Raw genomic sequence first — 19136 nt, forward strand, 5'->3', positions numbered from 1 at the left:
TAATGTTAGTATTTCAGTTCTACACATTCGACCAATGAATAAGCTCTCAGAATAATACGATATGTTCTATCTTTCAATGCAAGGCTCTGTATTATTGATTAATTGGTCTCTGTTAGTAAATCGCTTTCAATTGAACTATTTGTTCATATTTGAAAATAGTACCAGAGTGTTCCTTGTTAATAATACCCGTGACGGCAATCCAATTGGTTGCGAAGCTTCTGATGGTGAACTCTTCACGTTCTAACTATTTCTTCTATTTCTTCATGTTTAAAAATAGTAGCAGAGTGTCCTTGTTTTAATACCCTTGACGGAAATCCCATTGGTTGCGAAGCTTCTGATGGTAAGTCCTTTTCGTTCCAACTATTGCTTCAGGTTTGAAAATAGAGAAAAGTACCACAGTATCTTCCACTAGTAATATGCTAGATGGAAAAATATTTGAATGTAAATTCATCAATTTTTACCATGACTACCATAGTGTACTTTGTCTCGATGAAAGTAGTATTTTGTTTTGAACTAATAGAGCCAATAAACAAACCAATAAGGCTGGATAGTATTCTGGGTATATTGATAGTTTGTTTCTACCGAAAATAATCGATATTTTTGATGTTCTGTGACCTTAAAAACCAAATTCCAAGCCGAATTAATAGTCTTTACTTACTTCCGATTTGGTTGGCACAATAAAACCCAATGTTTTAGTTGATTATTCACATTAGATATACATAGACTATAGTAAATAAATGATGTATAATATAATTGTTAGTGTGAAGGATGCTTAAGATAAGGTAAAACCAAAGCAAATATTTTTTTTCATGTTTGTTTTTGTGATTTTATTTGATTTGCTTGGTTGCATGCCCCTTACTAATGCCTCCGCCTCCTGCAACTCTGCCCGTCCTCTTTCGCAAGTAAAGCGGACGAGCTGCATGATAGCCTTGGAAGGAACTTCTTCATCTTTTTTTGGATGTATACACGCTCCTACATATTCAGTAAAGTATATATATTTTATAAATAGTTTTGTGAAAATGCATAAACTCAACTGCACGTTATTTATATAATTTAATAATTTCTAATATTGCACATGCATCACTTTTCTCTTCAAACATTTATTCATTAAGAAAAAAATTTATATAATTTAGTTTATAAAATGGTTTTTGTTATTATTGAAATCCAAATGAAAATTAAGAAAACATTGAATTACAATAAATTGATCAAGTTCTAGTGTACGTAGAAGTTAGTCGTACTTACTAAGTTGGCCATTATAGACTTGAGTCGTCCTTGGACGCGTCAAGTAGCCTCCGCAAGTCAGCTCGACTAGTTGCTTGCTGTCGCCAGTTGGTAGTGCAGAGCGCCCCCAAATCATTGGTCACCTGGTCCTTCCACCGAAGATACGGACGTCCTCTTCCATCTGCGGGTACCGAATCAAATACCTTTCTACCCGGAGCACTTTCTTTCATTCGCACGACATGACGAAGCCACTGAATTTTTATCCGCTTAACTATGTCAATGTCGTGGTATAGCTGATACAGCTCATCGTTGCATCTTATTAGATATTCGTCACCAACACGTAAGGGACTATAGATCTTCCAAATAATTTTTCTCGAATGCTCCTAACGCCTTCTCATCACTGTTGGTAATTGTCCAAGCTACTGCACCATACAGCATGACAGGAATGAAAACAGATTTGTAAAGCGTGATTTTTGTTTATCGAGAGAAGGCTTTATTTCTCAATTGCATACTTACCCCGAGGTAATAAGTCGTATTACATCGATTTATGGCAATCTTACGGCAGGACTAAAAAAGTGAAACTCAGTAATCGTTTTTTTTTTTAAATCAAAAAATGATTTTCTTTTTTCTGTCATTTCAGGTTCAACTTATTTATTTTTTATAAACAAACTCGGCAATTCTATTTTTCCAGAAATAGCTCAGGTACTTACTATTTACAATACTCTAACGAATTTTAAGCCACTAAAAGAGTGTTCAAGAAATTGACACAATTAATAAAATAATATGACATAGTAATTTAGGACTTATTGTAATGACGGTTCAGAATTTTTTACCCAAGGTCTCTCAGTCATTGTTGAGTTACGAAAGATGTTGTTAGCGTAGCATTGTGATATTGAAACATATTTTTTCTCTTGTTGGATTTCGGTTCTTTTTATCGAATTCTTCTTTCATCTGACGGTCCAAAAGGTAATCGTTTGGTGAAGCGATAATATATAATAATATAATATATAATGGTTAAAAGCTTTGCATTCTCAGGAAAGGCACATCACTTTTCTGTTTTCCAACTCTTAGCGGTGCCATTTTTTGTTTATTTTGACAAAAGTCAGTCCAAAATCCTCCACGAGTCGTCTGTACATTTTCCATGCCATCGTCCAAGCTAGTCCGAAACATCAAGTTGTAACAGTTTAAGCAGTTTTTGACCCTACATATACAATATTAAAGAAGTTCTCCCTCTTCCGCGATTTGCTGTAGATGGTATCGTTTGGAACGCTCTTTAGGTTAGGTTCGGAAGGTGCGTGCTGCCAATTGTCACCACTTTCACTCGGAGGCATATATTGCCCTCAAAAAATTTTGCCGGGAGAGGCGAGTTGCTAATCTTTATAATCCTTGTTAAACCATTTGGTTTTCCAGATGAAATTGGAACGCTCTTTAACTTGAGTTTCATTTTCTATATTCTTGATTTATCAGTGATATATCAGTGATTGTTTATATCAGTGATATAGTTTATTATTCAATTCGGAACCATAGATAAAACTATAGATTTTACGTAAAACATTTCTCTCGACATTTACTTTTGTTTTCGAAACCTCGATAAGTAAGAAAAAGCGATTTGTAGAAAGAGAGGTTGATTTTTCAATTGTCTACTGAATGTTCCATAGTAGTGCCTATTAACAAGAGTGATTGGCTTGATTTTCAGGCAGATATAATTGCTTTGTAAAATCTAATAAACTACTATTATTTTTATTCATAAAATTTTTATTTTATGAATTTAAAAACCCGTTAATAATAACGTAATAATATTAAATTAAGATTATTAATAACTATTTATTATTAAAACATTATTTTATGTGATTCACTTTCTATCACTTGTCACTATCAAATCACTTGATTTTGTTATCTTTTAACAGCAATTTATGGCCAATACTCCGGGTCATTAAACCGAACTTCTTTTTCTTATATGTAAATGGTTTATCCAAATAAACGGTGTCTTTTTAAATATCAATTGTTCATATTATTCTTATTACATTAGATTATATATAGTTCTGATTGTGTAGTATTTGTTTTTATTTTTATCTATATACTTATCAGTTTGCGGATGGAGGTAAAGTATACCACCAGATAGATTGTAGGACTAAATACATATCTTTTTGTTTTGGCGTTTTTCCGGTGACTAGCCTTCACCGCGTCCGGGTATTGTGATGAAGTATGGGTCGATAATCATTTATGTGTTTATGAAGCCAAGACAGTGACAGTGAGCTTTGTTATCCAGTTATCCAGCAGATAACTGAAGGTTTGGACACATAAATAAACAAACTCAGATTGAAGATAAGTCTAGTATTCTGCTAATTGTAATCGTAAGTTTTTGCGAATCTAGATGTACCAGATTTCTTCTATCTTTTATTTGTTATGTATGTTATGTTCCATTTGATGAGATCCTTCGACTAGGTACTTTTCTGCAACTACACAATCACTTCTATTTGTCAACTTATCACTTATACAACTTCTCTATATATTTCAATGTCTGGGAATCTATATTCGGTGAATATTGTAATGTTAAATTATTGTTTTAACGTATCTACGATATCTAGTCAATGTTTTTGATTTGATACTAGTAGTCTTATAGTTAATGCAATATATATGGACTATATCCTAAACACTAAGATATTACATTGATTCCTGCATTGCTATATTTATTTATTTATTTATTATTAAGAGGGGATGTGGCACTGCAACCATCGGGTCTTTTGTGCTCTCTTCTCGGGTTAATGTAAGTCTCTAAAACGTTTTATAACCTCTTCCGTAAGGATGTATCGTTATAAATTTTATCTGGTATGTTTATCTGATTTATATACTTATATATATGTATATACTTATGTATATATGTATATACTTTTGTTACTTATCCTAAGAGAATGAAAAGATTATTTTTTTCTCTTGAAAGCGGAAGCATATATACTCAGAAGTTTATGTTCTGTAAAATAAGGTCTATGATTAATTCCTAAATTTTTATTATGATAAATTTTCTCTTAAAATTCGTTAAGATTGCTAGATCGCTTATTGTTAGGAATGTAATATGATTGAAGTAGTATGGAATCGTAAAGTGGTTATCTGTCACAGATGAGAGAGAAATCTGTATTGTTTTACAATTTTTTACTGACGACAAAGTTAAGAATAAAAAGTTATAGAGAAATATTATTACTAATAAATTATATAGAATTTGCATTGCTGAAGTTGGATTTTATCATTGTTGGCGTCACAAACTTGAATCATTTTTCATAAAAAATTGCATGAGTTTTTCAAGCAAAATCAGAAAACATGGTAAAAAATTCTTCAAATAAAAGCTCAGAATCTCTAAAATGGACTTTAACCCAATTTTCGAAATTTTTACATTGCATGCAACTAAAATACAATTACAAACTATATAACGTAATTACGACGATTTAATTATTCCTCATCCATGTAGGAGCTAATTTTTATATGTTGAGCCAAAAAGTGAATATTATTGACCGCATATTTTCATAACGATGTAGTTTCTGTTGTGTTGAAGAGGTTATAGAGGTGATGTCAAAGTTGATTAAACTCCATTAACCTATGAAAAGTTATTAGAAGAATGAAGTGCAACCACAATTGACTCAGTGTTGCTCCGTTCGATGCGTTTTCCCCCCTCTTTAACACGTCAATAAAATGTAATATTTTACTTTACAAATGACGACATTTGTTACACTGAAATGACTGCTACACTGGAATATCACCCTAAAGTATCATTTCTATGTGTGTTCTGAAAATTTACTCGCAACATCTGTTGGATTATGGAACAATGAGCTCTTACAAATTTTATTAATTATATGTGTTTATAATGTGAGAGATAACTTTAATTAATTATCTTAATTAAAAACTTCTTACTGCAAGACTGAAAATTAAAAAGTGCCACAAATAAGCACTTTGTATGCTATATAGAGTTTTCTTTCATTAAAAATTTTTAGAGAGGTTTCGAAAAATTAATTAAAAATTATTAATTATGTAGAATCAAAAATTTTGTGATTATGTATATTTTTCAACTTCAAAAACAGTTCGAATTAATATTTAAAGTATTAAGAGTGATTTGTGTTTATTATAATACTTCATATATAATAAAAATATATAAAAAACAAACCACCTACTATATTAGTTAATACAAATATTTATATTATTTAAATTTTTATTGGATTACAACTGAACTCTATTATGTAGATTCAATAACTGAAATCTCTCCAAATTTTTTGCATTCTGACTATTGTTCAACCTTTCTATATATCGCTTGCTGTATTTTTGAACAGAGTAGTTTGATGGATACCACGGACCCTTGGCCCACGGTGCCTTTGTAGTATTTTTATACCGGAGACGCTTGTCGCACAACATAAGAAGGATCAACAGCTTCTGATGAATGGTGTAGTGTCGCAAAGTTGTAGGGCGTATGTCGAAACTTAATTGAGAATTTGTTCCAAACAGCCAATTTATTTTTTTTTTTTTTGGTTTTTAAGCTTGCTGCAGTTGCTTATATTTTGTGTGGTTTCTCCAGGTAAATCTGTGGTCCAAATCCAGTGCCAGTTATTTCATAGACTCTCATAGTGAGGGTGCAATATTTATTTGAGAAAAGCTTACCCTTCGAATAATAAATATAACTAAAACAGATATTTGCACTTTGTCCTAACTTTTCCATTTTAATAGTAGGTATTCAGCAGTTAATCTTTGCTGCAGATATTAAGATGCTCCAGCTAGAGAGCAAAGTAGTTTCATTACTAAATGGACGGGAGAATATTTTGTTACAGCTTTTATGATTGTTTAATGAAATATTTAAATGATGACAATAGCCAAGCGTATAAATATTAAAAATTTAAGTAAGAATCTCAACACTTAGCTTAGCTTTTATGGTTATAAAAATTTAATTAAAATTAGTAAAATTAGTTGGGAACAAAAATAATGTTCAAAAAATGATTAATAAAAATAAAATTTAGATATTTAGTGTCTTATTAAACATTTTTAATGTTTTCAGTATAAGAATTTTGTAACTCTTCTCATCTCCTCCGCATACTTTCCTAAATCTTATTATTGTAAGTTTGTTGTTGTTTTTGTTCTTGGTTAAGGTTATAAAAAGCTTGTCTAATATCTATTCGAATGTATTTCAGTAGGCACTTGGCCCGTACGACATTCTATGCCCATTATTAAAACATATTCAAATTTTTTTAAGCCGGTACCGGTTTATTTAGACTTAAATGGCCTAAGCATGGGCGAGCGCGACTTTAAGATAGTCAGCAAACGCTGGATACTACAGCGGGGCGGCTGTCAACGATAAAAACAATATGGGCAACATGTGGCTTAAAAAACGTTCAAATAACAATGACAACAAATAAAACGAAGAGAAATGGGCATAATAAAATGAATAAGAATAAAAGTAAAAATAAAAATAAAACAAACCAAATGAAAACATAATCCAAAATGCAAACGAAATACCGAATTGATTTCCAATAAAGTTGAATGCACAACGGCGCGGGGCTTGGCTTCGAGGGAAAACTCGAGTCAGCGAAAATCTGACGACGTGGCGACGTTTTATATGGCGAACGTGTACCCCTGAAATGTGTGGCTTTTGTGCACGAACAGAACGGAAAATATTAAGTAAATAATTTAGCTGTTCAAATATGCAAATATGGCAATTATTTAAATTTTATATATTTTTTATATGAAAAATTAATAACTCATTTGTTTTGTGAGGGTAAGTCGTCTCTGTGGCCGGCCGGTTCATTTGTGAACTGTGCCAAGTGTCAAGTCATTTGAATTGCAGTGATGACCAATATTGGAAACAATTGCAATACTTTTGAATTATCAAATCAAACACTATTACTCTCATTATCTTTATTTATTATTATATGTAATATAATAATTTGATTTTATTATAAAGTTTTGTTTCAATTTTGTTCAGCTATACTTGCTGAAGATAAACAGTGAGATAAGAAGAAAGAAGTATGCTAGGATTAGACACACACTGCGTAAGCCTTATGAAGATATCACGCATGCTGCACTTACTTGGAACCCCCAGGGGCCTAGGTGCTGAGGCAAACCAGCAATGACCTGGAGAAGCACAGTTCAGCAGGAGACGGGCAAGTTGTTTAACGAGTTAAGAGCAATAGCATAAAATAGGAACCAGTGGATAACTTTTGTAGACTGATTAAGCTCCTAATGGAGTATGGAAATAATAATAATGTAGGTGCTGAGATTATGAACTTCAGCTTGTGTGGAGTGTGATACCCGTAACATTCTAGAAATATCAACGAACCACAATGTTCTCTTAAAATGTATAGCAACTTAATAATATACGGGATTTCATAAAAAATAGAACAACATATTGTTTGAATCTTGCTTTCAGGTACAAAAAATACCATTCAAATATTTTAAACAGAACATCTCTGTCGGCACATAGATGGCAATAGCTAATAACAGCCATAACTTGGCAGACGTATTTTTATTTCAAAATGTCGAGAGTTGGCTGATTGTCCTTAAGAACACGAGTAATCTTAGAGTAATCCCACTCCGCGAGTCCACAAAAAAGTGAATTATACGTCTGGGAATTCTCTCGCACCGTCTTGTTGAAATTACATGTTTTGCCCCGCATATATGTTTCCAATATCCCTTCAAAAATTTGATAACTAAATAGCTGTCCTTCATTATTTTGGATAATTCACAAGCCTATGATGTCTTCAGACCAAATGCCAAATCATATAGGATTTGAACCATTTTATGGGTACAATGGTTTTTAATATTTACTTGTGAATTTTCATTCTCGTACTATTCTAGATGAGACAATGTTTTTTTGATCGATCCACGCAGATAATGATACATTTTTAAAATGTTCACATGTTCAGCGGTTGTTGAACGATTCATATTATAAAATAACAAACATGAAACTATTGAATATGTGCTTTATTTGATACATGTCACTGAAACAGTGCTACCAAATTAAAAGCATAAAATAAATAGCCCTATAAAGTGTGTGTAAAAAGTATGCGTAGTAGAACGCGTACGGTAATTTTATTTCATGGATTATAAGTTGTTAGTTCCGCGTTGTGTTGTCATCTGAGGTTGGAGTATGAACTCTTACTCAGTGCGTTTCCATCATCTAGTTGGCACAAGCAATTATTGTACAATTTGGGCCCGTGTGAAAGATGATTTTTAATTTTTTCCGATTAGATAATTGATTCGAAAGATAGTTGAGTAATGTATGTTTGGGTTAATGAAGTTCATTACAAATGTACTTAAGAAGGTATTGTGTTGATCTATAAAATTGTGAATATATAGCATGAAGAATTAAGAAGAAGATGGGAAAATAGGAAAAAGTATAATTGAATCACTTATCTTAAAGAACTTACTCTATTATCTTAATCAAGATAATATATCAAATATATATTTTACTTTTAAATAACGAATATAAAAATATAAATAATAAGTATCTGTAAACCTTAAATACTTCAAATTTGACTTTAACATTTAATAGTAATAATTTATTTTTGCCTTTTCAGGAAACTTTGATAAACCTAAGCTAAGTTCAAATCCACAAACATCTAATAATGACTACGTATTTCATTTTAAGGACGTGAGAAGCGTACAAGTTGTTATTTAAGATTTAAGAAAGAAACTAGTTCCCGCTGAAATTAAACTAGCGACTTCAACTATTGCAGCTGCTTAATAACTATAAGAAAGTAAGTGTTTGAAAAGTTTATTTAAAATATATGCTAAAATAAAATAGATTGGTCACTTAACACAAAATAAATTTCTTCTGAAATTCTATGACAGTTTTCAAGTTTCAAATATATTACAAAATTTCTTGGAATCACACCATTACTCACACCATTCTTCCAATGCAGTAAAATAGTACCTGTTCATTTATTAAACGTGATGTGATGGTTATTTCAAATCTCAAATTAATTAAACGCAATCCTTAATAGAGGAACTGCTCTACTAACTGACTATACCTCTATGGTACCAGAGTAGCCGCTCTCTCTACTGGTAAATGGCTATTTGTTGAGAACCAGTTGAATAAACATAGTTCATTTTGAGGTAATTTTTAATATTTTCCTTATTTCAAAATCTAAGCTGACAAGAAAAGTATCTCAAAGTTTCATATTGAAACGTTCCTGATATCGAATTTCCTCTGCCATCTAAACCACGTTAAAATTTTGTCTAATATCCGAATTGCTTGTAAGCTAAAGCAATCAAATCAACAAACTCTTCTTTTTTGTGGTGAATGTCTGTTATTTTGGTTATTCAGCTACATATATACTTACTGCTTACTCATGTACCTATATAGATACATTTGAATATCGTACATACATATGAGTTCTCATATACATGGCATATACACAGCGCATATTTTATGTGGCTTGCCCGCGGCTCTGAGGCTTTCGTTTGTTCTCTAGAGTTTTTCACTTTGTAAATAGAAATGATTTCTTGCTTTAGTATTAAGCAAATGTTTGCAAGTGTGCATATATGCACATATATACATACATATATACACATATTTCATATATATATGAAATATTTATTTTATACATTTTTGATCGTGTTTTTTATATAATAATATGTACGCATACATGTACTCGTTGGAGATACATCAATTTTCGATGGTATGCGTTTCGTATATTATCGCTTAAGTTGAACTTAAAATTACGTCATAGTTTGTTGAAACCGAGTTAGAAAAAACAAATTAAATGAAATGAAATGAAATATAACAAAATAAAATAAATTATGTGCTAACAAGTGAACACATTATTTTTTCTTCTTCGCACATATCCATATCGTCTGCCTCGCCATTCAAATGCCGTAGATTTGTGGAAGTGGGTAATAACTCAACGTAGAATGTATTACCAGCCAAATAATTATAAATATTTGCATAAATTTATTAATAAAAAAATGGAAAACATATATTTCATGATTTTTAATGGCAATATTTGATTTGGTGACTAAATTGATATTTTAAATATTTTGGCCATGGGCTCAGCAGCTCAGCTGGTAAATCAGCAGAACATGGCCGAAAGATGTACAAAAAAATTTTAGAGTACTATGTTAAATAATAATAATAAAAATTATAAATAAAAAAATTCACTCTAATAATGTACAGAAGGTTATCTATCTATTTTGTGATATGAGATTTTAATCTCATATCTGTTTATCTGTTTATTGCTTGGGCTTTACTATTAAGTTTAAAATAAAACATTATTACAGTTTCCTCTATGAGATGACCTGCGATCTGGATTGGATCTTTTTAAGGTAGTGAATGGATGATATTCGTTTTCAAAGCGTTAGAACTTTAAGATTGTACGTATAAACCTGATCGTTTGTACGAATAAACCTGAAATCACACATGTAAAAAATTTATTAGGCCACAAAAACAAAGCCGAAATATTACGTATTACGTATATTATGACACCGTTCTATTGGAACTATCTATCTTCAAGTTTATACTAAAGAAATTGATAATAATGTAGCCATAGCGATCATATTTAATGGCTTGTAGCTTATCTTCGACATTTTCAAAAAAAAAAACGCATTCTGGACAGTTAATTTCCCCATCTCACTACTACATACCCTAATAAAGCCTTTTTTGATCGACCGATTAATCAAGTAAATAACCGACCTTAACACTGAAGAAAATTCGCTGCTTCGTCAGTTTTGCTTCATTCAGCGGTTGTTTAACGAACTATATTCTAAAAGAACAAATCTCAAACTAAATATATATATAACAATGCTTCTAAAGCAAAACCAAGACAGCAATAACCCCTTTATTGATTACCTCGAATCAGACAGCTGAGCGATGCGAGAAACCATCGAATGGGTGTGTAATAATGCCGAATATAAAATACGAGTATAAACAGGGATATAATAAATAATATATGTTGTTAGATTACTGGCAAAAACTTGCTCGTGAAGCGATACTATTGCATTATTTGCTGAATTGCTTTATTGTAGCACTTTTTAATGACGCCCTTGCGTTATTAGTAGAAATTAAATTATAAAATTATTGTTTAAGCGCCATTTCATAATTATTCATTTACACTTTATTGTTGAACTGAATTGCATATTTAAATTCTATTGAAAATACAAGACTATTAAGTAATCATATGAGTTTCTGCAATCACTAAAAAATATGAGGTGTGGTTATGTGAAGCCGACCTAATTTCATCGATTCATGCTCAGAAATCTTATTAAAGAAAATGCATCTAAAAAATAGTATTAACTCTTCAATACACGGAAATGTCGCTCCCTTAAGCAATCATTTTTTATCTTTTTCAACCGCAGAGTAATTGGTAGTTCCCAGTTTTCATTTTTCATACAATATATTTACTAATTGACGAAACAACCCGTTATGGGATTTTAACCTAACGCAACGTACATTTCATACAATACACATTATTTTAAATAGAATAGTAAATAGAATAATAATGGAATAGTATTATCTATCTATCCATCAAGAGTCGATAACAAGCGAAAAGTGGTTTCACAGTCAAACATCTGTCATAGTGAGGAACTGCTGAACCGAAGATGTGAGGCTAAGTCAGACTTACACCCCAACTGAGTAGAATTGAATTTATAGGCTTCATTCAGTTGGAGAGATCCGAAAACGACTTCATCATGGCTTTGTTCGTTTATTTCAATCCCAAATCTGAGCTGTTACATTGACAGCAAGGTATGCACTTGATTTTTCAATGCTGCGGAATGCGTTTTGTTGTTGCACTTGGAATTGTTGTTGTTTTGTTTTAGCTTGTTGTTGTTGTTTGTATTGTATTTTTTTGTTTGTTTTTTATAAGTCATAGCTCTATAGAGTTTTCACCGTTTTCAGTGTTTTTGGTTTTTTTTACTAAATTTATTTTAATTTTACTCTTTTAATGTTTATGGTAGTCAACTGAAGTTCCGGCTGTGTTGTCTTGAACTTGAACTTTTGTGTTCAAAAACGATTTTCTGCCGAATTTGGTTTGATTGAAAATTCAGCCCAATACGAATTTTGAATGCGCTATCTTAAAATCTTAAAATGATAGCGCATTCGGATTCAAAAGTGATTTTATGGCGAACTTTAAAAAAGTGAAAACTCGGTCACAACTTCACTACGTGTATTCTAGTTTAAAGTTAAAGCTGAATTAATTGAAGTGTTTAACTTTTCTAATCCACTTCGAGACATTATTTGTTTAATCATTATTTTCCAAAGAGGTTTTTAGAACAGTATATAACAACAATAAATTTATTATTATTTTTTAATTAATTAAATTTTTGGCTGACCATACAGCTGTTACGAGTATTGCCAAATACCCATCATCAGTGATCTTGAAAATAATTCTTGTATTTAATTATTCATGACCAATTTTTTGAGACTGCAAGTACTAGGAATCGAACTCGTGCCCTGCCAAATTTAAAGCTCACAGTCAGCGCTCCTTAACTTTTATGTTCGCACATTTTTCTGGAGTTTTGTTAATTTGCTGTGATATATTTATATTAGAACGAAATCTTAAACCAGCTGTAGAATAATTAAATTAATTAATTAATTATATTTTTATTTTTATTTGTTAAATTTCAATGCTATTCTATTTGTAATTATTATTTTATTATTTTAGTTATACTATTACTGTCGATGTTGTTATTCAGCAGACGATATGCACTGATTGTTCAGTAATTTAAATTTAATTTTATTTTCGAATTTACACACTAATAGTTCCAGTCTTGTCTTTTCTTTGAAGTCTTAACTTTTAACTTTTTCACATTAAGTTCGATTTGAAGGTAAATATTTATTGGTTTTAAAGCACAGCCGATGCTCTCTAAGGATTTACTCAACTTCATGGGGCATCCTGCCAATTCCTTATGTTTTAAAAATTAATATTGTTGCTATTATCGTTTAAGTGTTAGTGTTCGCTTAGTTTAGTTATTAGTGTACGCTTAGTTTAGTTATTAGTGTTCGCTTAGTTTAGTTATTAGTGTACGCTTAGTTTAGTTATTAGTGTACGCTAAGTTTAGTTATTAGTGTACGCTAAGTTTAGTTATTAGTGTTCGCTTAGTTTATTTGTTGTTGTTGGTTTAGTTTTTTTGTTGTTTTGTGTTTTAAAGCGTTGTTGTAATTGGCTTAACTTTATTATTAGTTTTGCAGTGTGTTTTTGTTTCGGTTGGCTTAGTTTTTGTGCTGCCTTTAGTGTTTTTGTTGTGATTGGGTTACTTTTGTCGTAGTTCTTGAAGTGTGTTGTTGTTGTTGGTTTAGTTTATTTGTTGTCTTTTATATGGTGTTGTTATTGCCATTAGTTTAGTTTTGTTATTGCTTCGCACAGCCTTCTACTTCTTACTGGTACACATTTTGTTTTTATTTTTATTTTTTGTTATTAACAAATGATAGGAAAAGCATTAAATTTGATTATTTACAAGTTGGCTTTGGTTTATTATAAGTTTCTGTACTTGTTGTATTGCTATGGTAGAGCATCTCTGCTGATACTGTTATTTTAGCTGTTATTGTTTTTCAATACTGTAAATGTACAGCTGGTTCATCGCTACAGTCATGGTAAGGTATCCTTCTTCAGCAGAACAGAGTTACAGAGTTGAGGTTGCTGGTGGAATATTTAATGGGTCACCAAGGAATGCGTTATCACCTTAACAAAATGGGTCTGTTCGAAGAGATAGATTGTCGACTCTGCTTAGAAGCAGATGAGACTTCTAGTCACATTATCTGTGACTGCCTAGCCTTGATCTGAGCCAGTAGAAGGTCACTGGGTCGATAACTACTCTCGCCTTCTGACATTAGGAAGTTCTCAACGGCCGACATTCTGGTTTTCATTCGGAAGGTTGAATTTCTTCTGTTCGGTTAAGGTCGGTTGCAGCAAAAAACAGCAATCATGGTTGCAGTGCTCCGTTCCGTTGGGAGCTAGTACCCCGTTTATTTCTATTCCTATATACAGTAAGAACTGTATTACTGCAACGCTATTCATATTAACATCCTTACACTCTATCGATTTAAAACTACAACAAATTTAAAATTTCGATTTATGAAACTTATTTTATTTTTGTTATCTGCTTTACATTAAACGACAAATAAGAATAGAAGTATCTTGACCTAAAGTTGCATAAAATAGCTAGCGTGTTCCATAATTATGGTATTAGAAATGACCTGTATTATAATGAGCCGCATCTTTTACGAATCGAGTTTCTATTGTTATTTATCATCATCACCATCATATAGATAACCATTATTATCGTAATTACTAGAACCAAGTTTTGAAAATGGAAAGAACTCGAGGTTATTTTGAAATTTACCTATAAAAAGTAAATGGAGAATTGAATTATCCGTTGGCGCATGGGTATCGCTGCAGAAGGGAACTGCTTTGAAAGCCATGAAATAAATTTTGTTTATTAAATGAATATTTTTTGTTTCATATTTGAAAGAAACTTCTAACTTCGAACTTCTATTACACATAAGATGGCGTTGTTATTGTTACAAATTTGTTTTTTTTTTTCTTGTACATCGTATTTGCATTTGCATTAGTTGTGCTTCTTCAGAAAACCTCCAAATACACATTTTGGATGTTATAATATATTTGATAAATGCAAGTTGGTACTCACTGATTGTATTAAATCGTATGGTAAGTAGTTATCCATATCAAACTTTTGACGTCAAGGCAGAGTATAAGCATAGCACCAGATCTAGTAGCGGGATCTGAATGCAGTTTATACCGGTAAGAGTCTTAAATGACTAATAGAGATCCTAGTCCGAAGTAATATTAACATAGTCTCGTGTTAGGTAGGGTTAGGTTTCTAGAAATGTGAAAAAGGAGTTTAGTTTGTGCAAGTCAGCCACTCACTTTCGGGACCACTGGATTGTGATCAATGTGTATGAATTCTCCTCCTTCCCGCCGCACACGGTATTTTGCTTTTTTTTTCTTATTCTGACATTTATGTCATTAGTTTACTAGTTGCTACTTTTTTTGTTTATCTAGGCATACACAGATTTATATATAATATGCGTAAATTATAAATATTTTTATTATTTAATAGTTTATTATTATATATATAAGTTATATGTTGTTGTTGTTGTTGTTATTGTAGTTTCGTATTCTGATCAGAGCATTATTTAATTTTGTTTATTCTTACTGTATTCATATCAATATGTTTATGCCTCTTGTTTGCCCTTTTGCTATATCTATAGCCTTTGTTGTTATTATTTCTATTGTTTTTACTTTCATTATATTGTTATAATGTTGTTGTTGTTGTTGGTGTTGTTGTTGTTATAGTTATTGTAATCACATTATCGTATTTAAAGTCATCAATTAAGTGCTATTAAATTGGAATTACTCATAATACATATGTGTAAATATTCACGGCTACACTTTGGGTGTTAAGTATTTATAAATATTTGTGCCATATTCACTATTAAACGATAGTAGTCATACGACGAGTGTAGGTAAGGAAGGAGAGGAGTGTGTTTATATTGTATATATTGTACATTTATGTATGTGGTAGCGAGAGCAATGACAATATTAATGGCCATAAATCGTTACAATATTAACGCATAAAATATTAAATAGTAATAATAATAATAATAACAACAACAACAACAAAATGTTAGTATTTTCCATGAAAATATCGGGTAAGACTAAAATTATTACCAAAAATAAATACAGAAATACTGGCATATCTGCCATACAAATGCTAATTAGCGAGTTTGTAGATGATGGGTGGTGAAGGTAGGCGGAGGGGCGGTATTCTGAAAATGAAAATGTTGTATAATAAATTGTTTTTGTTATATAAGATCTAAATCCATAAATTGTTTAGCCATCAATCATGCGTCAGGCTGCAGCTGATTGAAGCGCTCACAGCAAAATGAATGCCTGATTGGCTGAATGAGTGAATGGGTAAATCAATGAACGCACAAGTTTGAATTCCAAAAAAGTAATTAATTAAAACTAAAAAAAAAAAAAATAATAATAGTAATAAAAAATAAACCAAAAATATTTATTCCGGAATAGAACGAACATTAACGCCTGCCGCCTTGCTAATCTTTTCAATGGGCTATTTAAAATATTATCGTCGAACTATCATAAAATTATCATAAATGAGATAGGAAAAGTTTTTTTTCTGGGTTTAAGTTGAAATATTGCAGATTTAGCAAATTAATTATTTAGTAAATTTTAAATTGAATTTTCGATTTTTGGTTTTTGGCTTTTGGCTGTTGGCTTTGACTGGCTGTCATCTCGAGTGAAACTTTAGTCTTTAGGCTGAGTGCAAACATATTTTCTTTCAAACTCTAACATATATAAAAAGTTGTTTTTTACTGATCCATACAAAATGTTTTTACTGACCTCAACATGGCAGAGACAGGATGCCAAAAAGTTTTTGAAGGACAGACAATGCATAAAGTGAGAGAAATTAATTTCTTATGTGCAAGCAACACTTGCTTATGAACTAATTTTGAGTCGTACGGTATTAGATTATTTACGAATGTCGAGCAAATATAAATTAAGTGGGGCAATACGGCACATAATGTCCGGAACAAACATGCTGACGCTGTGTCTGACACTGAAACGGAGACGGAAACGGAGACGAAGACGAAGGCGCAGATTGTTACAGTGACGGTAACTTAAAATGTCATAAAGCCACAGTTTACAGTAAATAAGCAAAACACATAAATGATGTGGTACTTAAGTCAGGAGCAGTAAATATTTGCACGGATTAAAGCACAAGAGAATGAAAACATAAAACAGATGGATAGATAGGTAGGCAAGCTGGCTGGCGTTCAAACAACTAGGGTAACAGGGTAACAGTCAAGCAAGCTCAGTTTATTCGAGAAAGTGACAATTCAAGTCAAGCACAGCAATGAATATGAAGTGTCTGTTGTTTTTAATTAATTTCCCTCGTTGCAATTTATAGCTGCAACTATTGCCAGCCACAACAACAACAAGAATTAGTAAACACAACGAAATATAGTTTCTTTGTTTTAATTTAAATATCACACCCCCCTCTCGTAATCATTCTTCATTCCATCCTCTTATCAGCCTCTTCAGTCTATTCACTCTCCCTAAATGGTCCCTTCAACCATTTAGATACTCAATCACTCAATCGCACATTCACTCATTCATTAAGAAAATAGTGTAAACCAAACGTTCCGTTAGATACTTTATACTTGTTTCTTTTGTATCTTAAAAACTTTTCCTATTAAAATGCCGAATGAAATATTTAAGCACATTTTGCTAAAATAGAGGCAGTGGCATGCTTCAGAGGTGTACGTGCACTTGATTACGCTCCACTTAATGCACTGAAAATTTTAGCATTGCTGCTAATAGCATGGATACGGACTAAAATTTTTAGAAATGCCAAATGCCACTAACGCCAACGCATGATTTTCAGCTACATTACGTGATTTACATAAAATGTTTTTCTTTTAATAATTTTTAATTATTTTTGTAATATATTTGAAATTAGACTAAATAAATATTTTTGGTACTTAAAATCACCTTTTTTTTCTACAAAAAGTAGTGCAAATGTAATATGATACAATATATGTGGAAACAATTGCTAGCAAATATTACTTCTAATCTAAATATAATTCTCATTAAGTATAAACAGTTAAGTGTATATAAGAACAAAGACTAAATGAAGTCAATTATTCATTTTAATATATATGTGTTTTGAATAAATGATACAAGGACTTAATACTCACGTAGCTGAGAATATTTCTACTGTTTTTATTTTGTAAAAATTATATATAACTATAAATAATAATAATTTAAATATAAATAAAATGCTTTTCATTTATTTTTGTAACATTTGTTATGAAAAAACTATACATATATCCGCCAGTATAATTTGGTTGTATTGTAAATGTTACTTGGAAGCTAATTATAATTCTCATTTAGTATAAACAGTTGAGTGCATATAACAACAAGCAGTAGAAGAATAAAGTCAGTTATTGATTTTAATATAAATGTTCTTTTATTATATCTAACATGATCTGTATGCATCCCCCTAAGGATATTTCTAGTGTTTTATTTCCTTAATAATAAACACAACTTTAAAATGCGGTTTAAAATAATTTTAAATTAATTAAAAATTATTATATACGTGCACTTGTAGTATAGTTCGGTTTTCGCTATTGCAAATGCTGCTTGGAAGTTAACTATAATTCTCATTGAGTATAAACAAGATGGATTTGAATGCAAATTTTCTTATTAAATATTATATTAATAAATAACAATTTTTCGGTACACAAAAAAATGATTATTGCTTCTACAAGAAGTGCTGTAGAAATGTAATATGAGAAGATCTATCATATGGAGAAAATTGTGTGGAATAGTTTATAAAAAAGCCACTGGTCAACTTTAATATACGTGTGCTTTAATTAAATTTTGCATTCAATAACAATAATCAGAAAAATAATTTAACTCTACAAATCCAACAATGGATTTATAATTTTGGAGCCTGGAACCTAATGGCTTTTCTTTTCTAATAGATAAATTTATTTTAACAACGTTTAATAGATTGAAATTTTTTTAATACTATTTATCAATTAATATGAAGTGTTTTATTATGTAGCACGAATTTACCTGAACCCATACAACATATTTAAAATGTCTATAAGTCGCCTACGCGAAACCTTTGCGTTTCACCTAGAGTTCTTTGTCTACTTGGGCAGACCAACTACAGAGGTTACTTTTTAAATCCTTTCATGTCTTCTATCTGCCTTTATGTTCAAGTAAAAGTTTTAATTACTTTTAGCGCTGATATCCCTCTTTGAAGTGTCTAATCCTTTTGGCATTTCGCTACACACATTCCATTGAGCTAATAGACACCCTACTGTGTTGCTTATTAAATATTTATGCTGTAATTTTATTTGTACTTAATTGGACCTTAATTATTGTTGCTTA

The 19136-nt window shown here is 31.1% G+C and overlaps 1 protein-coding gene across 6 annotated transcripts in view; it reads left to right on the plus strand.

The window, feature by feature from the left end:
* Positions 1-19136, plus strand: part of LOC119661937 (piezo-type mechanosensitive ion channel component) — an 89203-nt gene that overhangs the window by 20888 nt on the left and 49179 nt on the right. For all 6 annotated transcript variants that reach the window (XM_038071450.1, XM_038071453.1, XM_038071454.1 and 3 more), the window contains one exon: positions 8772-8951. The gene's annotated coding sequence lies outside the window, so the exon portion shown is untranslated. The remainder of the gene's footprint in view (positions 1-8771; positions 8952-19136) is intronic.

Source organism: Teleopsis dalmanni, chromosome X (genome assembly GCF_002237135.1).
Source record: "Teleopsis dalmanni isolate 2A chromosome X, ASM223713v2, whole genome shotgun sequence".
Taxonomy (NCBI): Eukaryota; Metazoa; Arthropoda; class Insecta; order Diptera; family Diopsidae; genus Teleopsis; species Teleopsis dalmanni.